This window comes from Fundulus heteroclitus, chromosome 9, assembly GCF_011125445.2.
Source record: "Fundulus heteroclitus isolate FHET01 chromosome 9, MU-UCD_Fhet_4.1, whole genome shotgun sequence".
In the NCBI taxonomy this organism is placed as follows: domain Eukaryota; kingdom Metazoa; phylum Chordata; class Actinopteri; order Cyprinodontiformes; family Fundulidae; genus Fundulus; species Fundulus heteroclitus.
In genome coordinates, this window is record NC_046369.1 from 7,045,925 (window position 1) to 7,053,638 (window position 7,714).

The 7,714-nt window shown below is 38.5% G+C and overlaps 1 protein-coding gene across 11 annotated transcripts in view; it reads right to left on the reverse strand.

Moving 5' to 3' along the window:
- The window catches only part of sgip1a (SH3GL interacting endocytic adaptor 1a), a 101,924-nt gene extending 94,210 nt beyond the window's left edge, over window positions 1–7,714 (reverse strand). For 10 of the 11 annotated variants that reach the window (XM_036140921.1, XM_036140918.1, XM_036140917.1 and 7 more), the window contains exon 1: window positions 7,617–7,704. The gene's annotated coding sequence lies outside the window, so the exon portion shown is untranslated. Of the gene's footprint in view, window positions 1–7,616 lie in introns of all 11 variants that reach the window. The other variant, XM_036140913.1, reaches the window with a different exon arrangement.

Below are 7,714 nucleotides of genomic sequence, written 5' to 3' on the forward strand. Positions count from 1 at the left end.
TCAAATAAAATAATGTCTTCAGTAGCGTTTTTTTCTAGGGGTGTCCAATAGCGTTAAGTAACAGTAGCGTCCAAAAACGAGTAGGAGAGACCATCAGCAGATTCTGCTCTGAGGACCTCAGGCTACGAGCTGGACTGTACGCTGAATCAAGTCAGATAGGGTTGTCACGATACAAAAATTTCAAACTTGATATCCATACCCAAGAAAATATTTGATACTTGATACCATTTTCAATACCACGGGGATAAAAAAAGGACAAGTAATTAAAAGCACTAAAAATATTTTATTGACGTGAAAAAAAAAATCACCTTCTTCAATCTCAATTGGATTACAAATGCCAGTTAAATAACCCAAATATAACATGCCTAGTAGCATGCTAGCCCCAGCTTATCACACCACATTAATCAGGAATACATTTAATGTTTTAATTGAAATTATGAACGGGAAACAGTTTGTTTCCCTTCTCCATTTGCTTCGTATGCAAATATTTAGTATCGACACCATGCCAAATTAGTATTGTATATACAGTTACAGCATTTGAGTATCGATACTTTGGCTTCATCAAGAATGAGTCCTAGATTTATCAAGCTAGATGTTGTTGCCTGACTAAGATTGCCAAGGAGCTGTTTAATGCCTCAGAGCTAGGGCTGGACGATAATTCAACAACAATATATATCGATCGACGTATATCGATGATAGAAAAAAAGGGTCAATAAAGGTTTAATAGAATAGCAATTTTCCTTCCTTCTGCATTCTAGGCATTTAGGTTATTACTACAATCATTACATCCTCCAAACCAATCACATCACAGACCCAGGAACCAAGCTCCACCCCCTTCAAAGAGTTCAGACAGCGCATGTTCTTTTTTCTTTTTTTACAAACTTGCGGTTTTGGTAAAAAGTTGGTTGAATAAAGGAATGAGTTTCAAATCTATGTTTGTGTGTTCTGTGTCTAAAAATAGGTCACTAAGCAACAGCATAAAAAAACCAGGGCTGCACTTAAAATATCTGTCTTGAATTTGTTGATAAGTATTGATATCGATCAATATTACTATTTTATCAATATGCTTTTTTTCTATATCGTCCGGCCCTAACACAGACCTCTTAAAAGAACCATAAAGGTGTATGTGGTCTGATGGATGGAAGGAGACATCGCTACACTGTCGTATGAACCTACCTAAGGGGAGCAATACAGCAGAAAAAAAAATTGGTCCTAGGACAGAGCCCTGAGGTATTCCGCAGGGAAGCTCAGCACGGTCACATGTTATATGGTTCGCTGAGAGACTAAAGCTCATGCCAGTCAGATAGGAAGAGATTCACTTTGACACTGTCCCAGTCATCCCAACCATATCCTTCAATCTGTTTATCAGGATAGGATGATCGACCGTATCGAGGGCCGAGGAAAGATCGGATAAATTAAGGGACGGTTTCATTTTGGGCGTCAATGCCGAGACATCCTCCAGTGAAGCCAGCAGGACAGAGCTCATTTAAATGAAGGAACTCGCCATCTTTTCTGCCATCTTTCTGTAATGAATATGAAGTCCAGATTCTGCTTGGAAAAGAACTCGTTCAGGGAGAAGGATTTATTTGCAACGGACCGAGGCACTTCTAGCTTGCAGGAACAACACGCCTTGCACCGTCTTACTCATCGTTGAGTGTTTTCACAGGAACTCCCAAGGTGTCAAATGATAAAACATACGTTCTGCTCTTTTCCTCACAGAAAGCCTCGGCTCACCCACACTACCCGCTCACCGAAACCCCTCAGCAACACTTCCGGTGAATCTTAAGATCCTGTCGCGCACATTCACACACAAATACTAGATAATTCGTTAAATCCCTTTCCCCCACAGTTTAGAACGTTCGTTTCAAAAAATAGCTCACTCAAATTGGACTGGGGATTATTTTTAGCAAGCTCCTGTTTCACAGCCAACTAAATTTGGACCTGGCACATCACAAAGCAGTGAGAATATTCAGAATAAACAGCTAAAAATAGCTCTAAATCACTGACACTCTGGGAATCCTCTCTGCATTTATACCAGAGGATAACTTTTTTCCAGCAAACAGCAATGCAAAAGGCAGCATGAACAACACTCCATCTGCAGCAGCAACACTTTCTGCATCTAAGCACAAAAGTCAGGAAATACACAATTTCAACAAACAAAACAAACGATGACCCTTATCGATCAATCAGTTTAACTGTTTCACCCTTTAGTAGGAGGTGTTATGAACAATTTCTAAATAAAATCATAACATAATGAATAAAATTTCACATGACAACATTTCTGAAAATTCAAGGGAGAAAGGACAATATTACTTAATATCAAGTCTGCCTGTTATTGGGTAGCCATGAAATTGAGATAATATCACAGAATAAGGCACCCCATTAGATTTTGATTAATCTACATTACTCCTGCCTCTAATCACGATGGCCCCACCATTCTCTTTGAGCTTTAGCATCTCACTCACTAGGAACGACGTCAGACGCGAGCATAAAAGTCAGTAGCTATGTTTACGTAGCTTTCTTGTTCCACACAGAATGGATCCAACCCTTCAGTTCCACTGAACGTGGAAGCGCCGTGGTACGGCTGCTCTGCGCCTTCACAGCTGATCGTAGCAACTCTAGGCAGTCAGAGCGGTCCCACCTGGTGCGCTCGCAGCTTCTCTAAAATACGCGGCTGTTCTGCCGAGTAGCACTGGGCAAATAACCACTTTACTGGTTTATTGTTCTATTTAACGCCTACAAGTACAGTTCTATCGCATGATGACGCACTCATCACATGATCCCAGTCCAAAGAAATGAAAGAAGCTAGTGTATTTAAGACTAGCTTTGACGAGGTCACTCTAAACCTTTTGATTGGCATTTGTTTTTTAAGCAGTTCTAGGATGGCCTCCTAGATAAGTCCATGAAATACTCTTGGAGTAAAGCTGGCATGCCGGCCAGCCTTAGGAACGTTGGTCATGAATGTCTTTTCCATTTTTGGGTTAGGGCTCTTACTGCGCTTCACTGGAGTTCCACAAGCTTTAGAGTCGGCTTGTATCCCTGCCAAGATGGAGGGATGCCAGTGGCTTCGTTTCTCATCTGTTCAACCAAACATTTCCATGGGAAGTTGTGTCATGCAAATACTTTCAGATTCCATAAGATAGATATCTGGGGACTTTGGAGGCCTAGTTAAAAAAAAAATCTGACTACAGTTCTTGGTTCTTTGAACCATTACTGAGCAGATTTTTTAAGGGCTCACTGCTGCCCAGCAGGAGCGACAGATGCTACTGTGCAAAAGATTTAAAAGTAAAGTTGGCAATGTTTTCTGGAAGTTTCCCCAAGTCTCTTTTGGAATAACAGAACTTGCACAAGACTATCTTACCTGCTCTTCCGCTTCTCAGGGGGATGGTGTGAAAAAAAATCTCCAAAATCCACACTGGTCTTATTTCTTTCTACTGAGGCCTTCCTTATAAACGTGTACGCGGTTTGCTTCTTACGACTCTCAACCATGTTCTAAGTAAATGATGAGAGCAGCTGAGCTACAATAAACGGCTAACACAGAAGCTAACCGCTAAGCTAACTGGATACATAAACACTAGAAGTGCACAAGTGCAGCCAGCAAGCGGAAAATAACAAGGAACGTGCACATACACTGGCGTTACGGGAGCGCATCAGAATGATTGTCATTGGTCAAAGTTTTTACAGGCCTGCAGTTCTCACAGAGATGACATGTTCTAACCTCCTTTTACTGAATACATAATGTATTTACTACTTTCAGGATGGAAGGAGCATTTCACCAGGTATAACAAAAAGTGTTTCTGAACAGGATTACCAACTATAGCTTTAATGCTATGCGGCAAGTATGACAAAACTGCAAACATCTCAAAAAAGCATATGCCCACATATTTTACACATTTACAAAGTAAAAGCAAAGCTGTTTCTAACTCATCCTCACTACCAGTGGTCATGTATTATGGCTGTCTAGCATATTCACACACAGTGATGTCACCACATCCAATGCCCAGAACCTCTAGGCTGAAAAAGTTACTTTAGGGGGTTTTCTCAGCTCCACACAGGAAACAGGAATCAGAATGGTTCCCAGGGTAAATCCCCAAGTAAAGTAAACTGACAACTGAAACCTCATTCTTATTTCATCATCCAATTCCTTCCTGCTCCCACTGTTTTTCCAACATCAAGTTCATGAAAAGACTACAAGTAACCTCTTCTTGAACTCTCTCCTGATCAACCCTAACGGTCACATAGACTCTTGGGTGTTACAGGAACACATAATATCCTCTGACTGTGCTACATCAAATGTCTACAATCAAGATTTATGGTATATCTTTCACATGTCCCAGTACTCTTTTAATTTAATGTGAAAAGTCTCTTAATTATTTTTTTTAACCAAATATTCCTCCGTGTTTGGGCCTTGGCTGTACCTCCATGTGAGTGCTCACATGTACCAACACCTGTTCTGTTCCAGTTACAAAATGAAAAAAAAAAACCTGCACTCGCAGACTGTTTACTGGACCCAAATAAAATCAAACTCTGATGGGATCCATGCTGTCCTCTGGCAGTTTGACTCAAATCTCCTCAGCCTTACACAGCTCAAATTATTCATAAGATTATTAATGTACAAACAAACGATTAATGCTGTCCAGCTGAGCTGAGTTTCACTGTGCATGGAGCTCATGGAAATAAACGTGAACAGGCCGACTGTTGTGTACACTGTGTTGGCAAAGCATAATTACTCATGCAAAGCAGGGCCACAACATGTGCCTGACTGCAAACATCGCAGATTAAGCTTAAACTACTGAAAATGCTATTTACTGTCAAGTATCCTGTCTTTGCTGGAAAAAGTATAACAAACTTAACATGGCCTGCTTGACTGTTAAAATAATCTAAATAAACTTTGTAATGATTCCCACAAGCATTACAAAGACAGTGAGTCTTCCCATGTGAACTAATATGAGTTTTTCCCAAGTTTTGCTTACCAAGGAGCATCAGAAAATATTATTTTATGCAGTAAACACTAACACCAACTAACTATAAAAGCTATAAAGAAGTATATTTGCATCAGAATTTTTCTTGACTTGACAGACTCGACAGTTTATTGGAGATACGAGATGGTGGAACGCAAAAGGACAATGATTTGATAAGATGCTTAACCAACGCAAGATGATTCGGGTTTAACTTGATGACAGGAAGTCTGGAATAGATTTTGGAGAGACCGTTTTTTCCCAATCGCACGGAGTCACATACATTTGAAATACATGAATTTGTGTTACCAGAAATACAAAGAAACCCCCTCCCCTTATCTTAATTTCTTTCTGGGAAGAAGGATATTTTACCCAAGGTTTCGTCAGTTGTGAGAATTTCACTCAAATCTTAAAATACACAGTCTGGGGAAGAGCACAATTTACAGTAATGGCAGGCAAAATGCTGGAATTACTTTCAATTTCAGTTTCCTACTGTGTGCCAAAGGTAATAACGAAACACAAAATTATAAAAATACTTAGATATGTAACAATATAAACAGTAATAAAAACATTAAACAGGTTTAAAAGCACCACAAATTTGAATAAATGTGTTAATTTATCATTACTAAAAAGGTTTAGTCATTTGTTAAACTAATCATTTTTATTTCAATACTTTTGTCACTTAGTTCATACTACCAGTGTGACGGTCTGTCATGAAATAAGTTAAACTGTTTAATGTACCTTGCAAAAGTTTTCACCTCCAAGGCTTTTTTCTATTTTGTCACATACCAACCTGTAATTTCAACATTTTTAACTCTTATTTTATATGATGGATCTAAAACAAATGGAAGAAAAATAAATAACTGAAGATTGGAATTGACAATCAATTGCATTCAAAAATCACATTATTCCTGAAAGAAGTCCACCCTTTTCAACCTGACCCAGGTATTCACTGGCTCAGGGTTATGTGTGAATAAAGCCAGAACTGATTTACCGGGTGAAACTGACTAGGCAAATTTACCAGGTAAAGACCTAGTATTATACCCTTTAATTTACTAGGACCGCTCTAGTAAATACAGCCATTACATTTCTGCGTAAGGCACACATTTGGCCTTACATTACTGTCACCTGCAGGTGATATGAATTCCACTTTTGTCGGGATAATTGTGAAAAGACGAATTTACATGTGTGAAAGGCGCTGACTGTTTTTTTAAACCACAAATGTGTTTCCAGTAAGTGTGAAATGGGCTTTAAGCCTGATTTATGCTTGAAGCATCCGCGAGGTCCGTGTGGCCATGTTATGTAATTTTGACTACCCCCTACGCGCAGCCAAAGGTTTCTGCTTCGAGCACCTAGGAAAATTTCTAACGGTACCAATTAAATAACTCTCGGTTTCAAAAAGGTTGGTGACCCCTGCCTTAATGATTTAGCCCAAAAAGATCACTGTGATCAACAAATTATTAACAATTCCTGGACATAAATCGGCGTCACTCTTGGAAGAATGTAAGAGGCTTGTAGTACGCTTGGCGTAAGACCACAACACTGCCCTCTAGAGTCTAGGAGAACAGTGCTACTTTGGAGAATGTACATGCGTCAAGTATAAAGCTACGTGAAGTATCTCATAATCTGTCATTAAAAACACTCCTTACTTTTCCAAGGAACAGTAGATCCCCAACGTCTGAGTGGTTGACATACTGGTTTAGTTATGACCAAGGCTAGTCATCTTGGTCATAAAAACATTCCTTGCAGCCCACTGATTTTGATTAGGCAATGACATAGTTAAATAATCACTGAAATAGTCATATACAGTTTTAAGAATTAAGATTTAATTAAAATATTGGCCACAAAAATTATTGGGCATTTAACATTGTTTTATGCATAAATTATTGAAACATTTAGATAATTCTAGCCAAAATTCTAATCCAATGCATGCATTTTTCTATTCTTTTTAAATCAAAACAAAAATATTTTTTACTCATTTATTCAATTGTGGCACTTTGGCTAAATTTCAGCATGAAATAATCCCACCCAGCTTCTCCAGTCTGTTCCTATTTGTTTTCAACCAAATTTACAAATGATATCTAGCAAAAAAAAAAAAAAAAAAAAATAGTTTTTTTCTGGCTTTGCAACTTATTAATGTAAAGTACAAAGGTTGGATTGTGTCTCCAGAAACAAAAAGAAGGGGGGCAACTGCAAATTCACAATCCAAATAATGTGCAATCCTTCTATTTAAAACCTGTGACAAACTGCTTCATCTTCCTTGGGATTTTTCAACAGTTACTTAATTTCTTCATCTCTAAAACAAAACAAAACAAAAAACAACTAGCTATCTTACCTACTTAAATTAATCCATCTGACATACAGAGTGGGCGCTCATCCAACTTTACATTATGTTCATTATGAACAGCGGTCCTAAATAAAATGCAACCTAGGAAAAATGTACTAACTTACCTTGTAAAGGCGTTTCCCTTCTAGCTTCTTACAATTAGCAGTAAGAAGCTAACTCCTCCTAAGCTAACTCCTCACAGATGTTTACGTTTGAGCCAGAGCGAACGGCTAAAAACGGCTATTATTTGTGTTTTACTTCAATTCATTCAATACTTAAAGGTGTTTGGGAAACATTTACGTAATTTTCCTGAACTGTGTTTAAATGTTTACCTTTTTCCAGACGTTTGTGAAGTCAACCGATTCTCCCCGGAAGTGCGTCTTTCTTCTGTTAATGGAGTCGACCCAGTGTTTGTTTTCTCTGGTAAAAT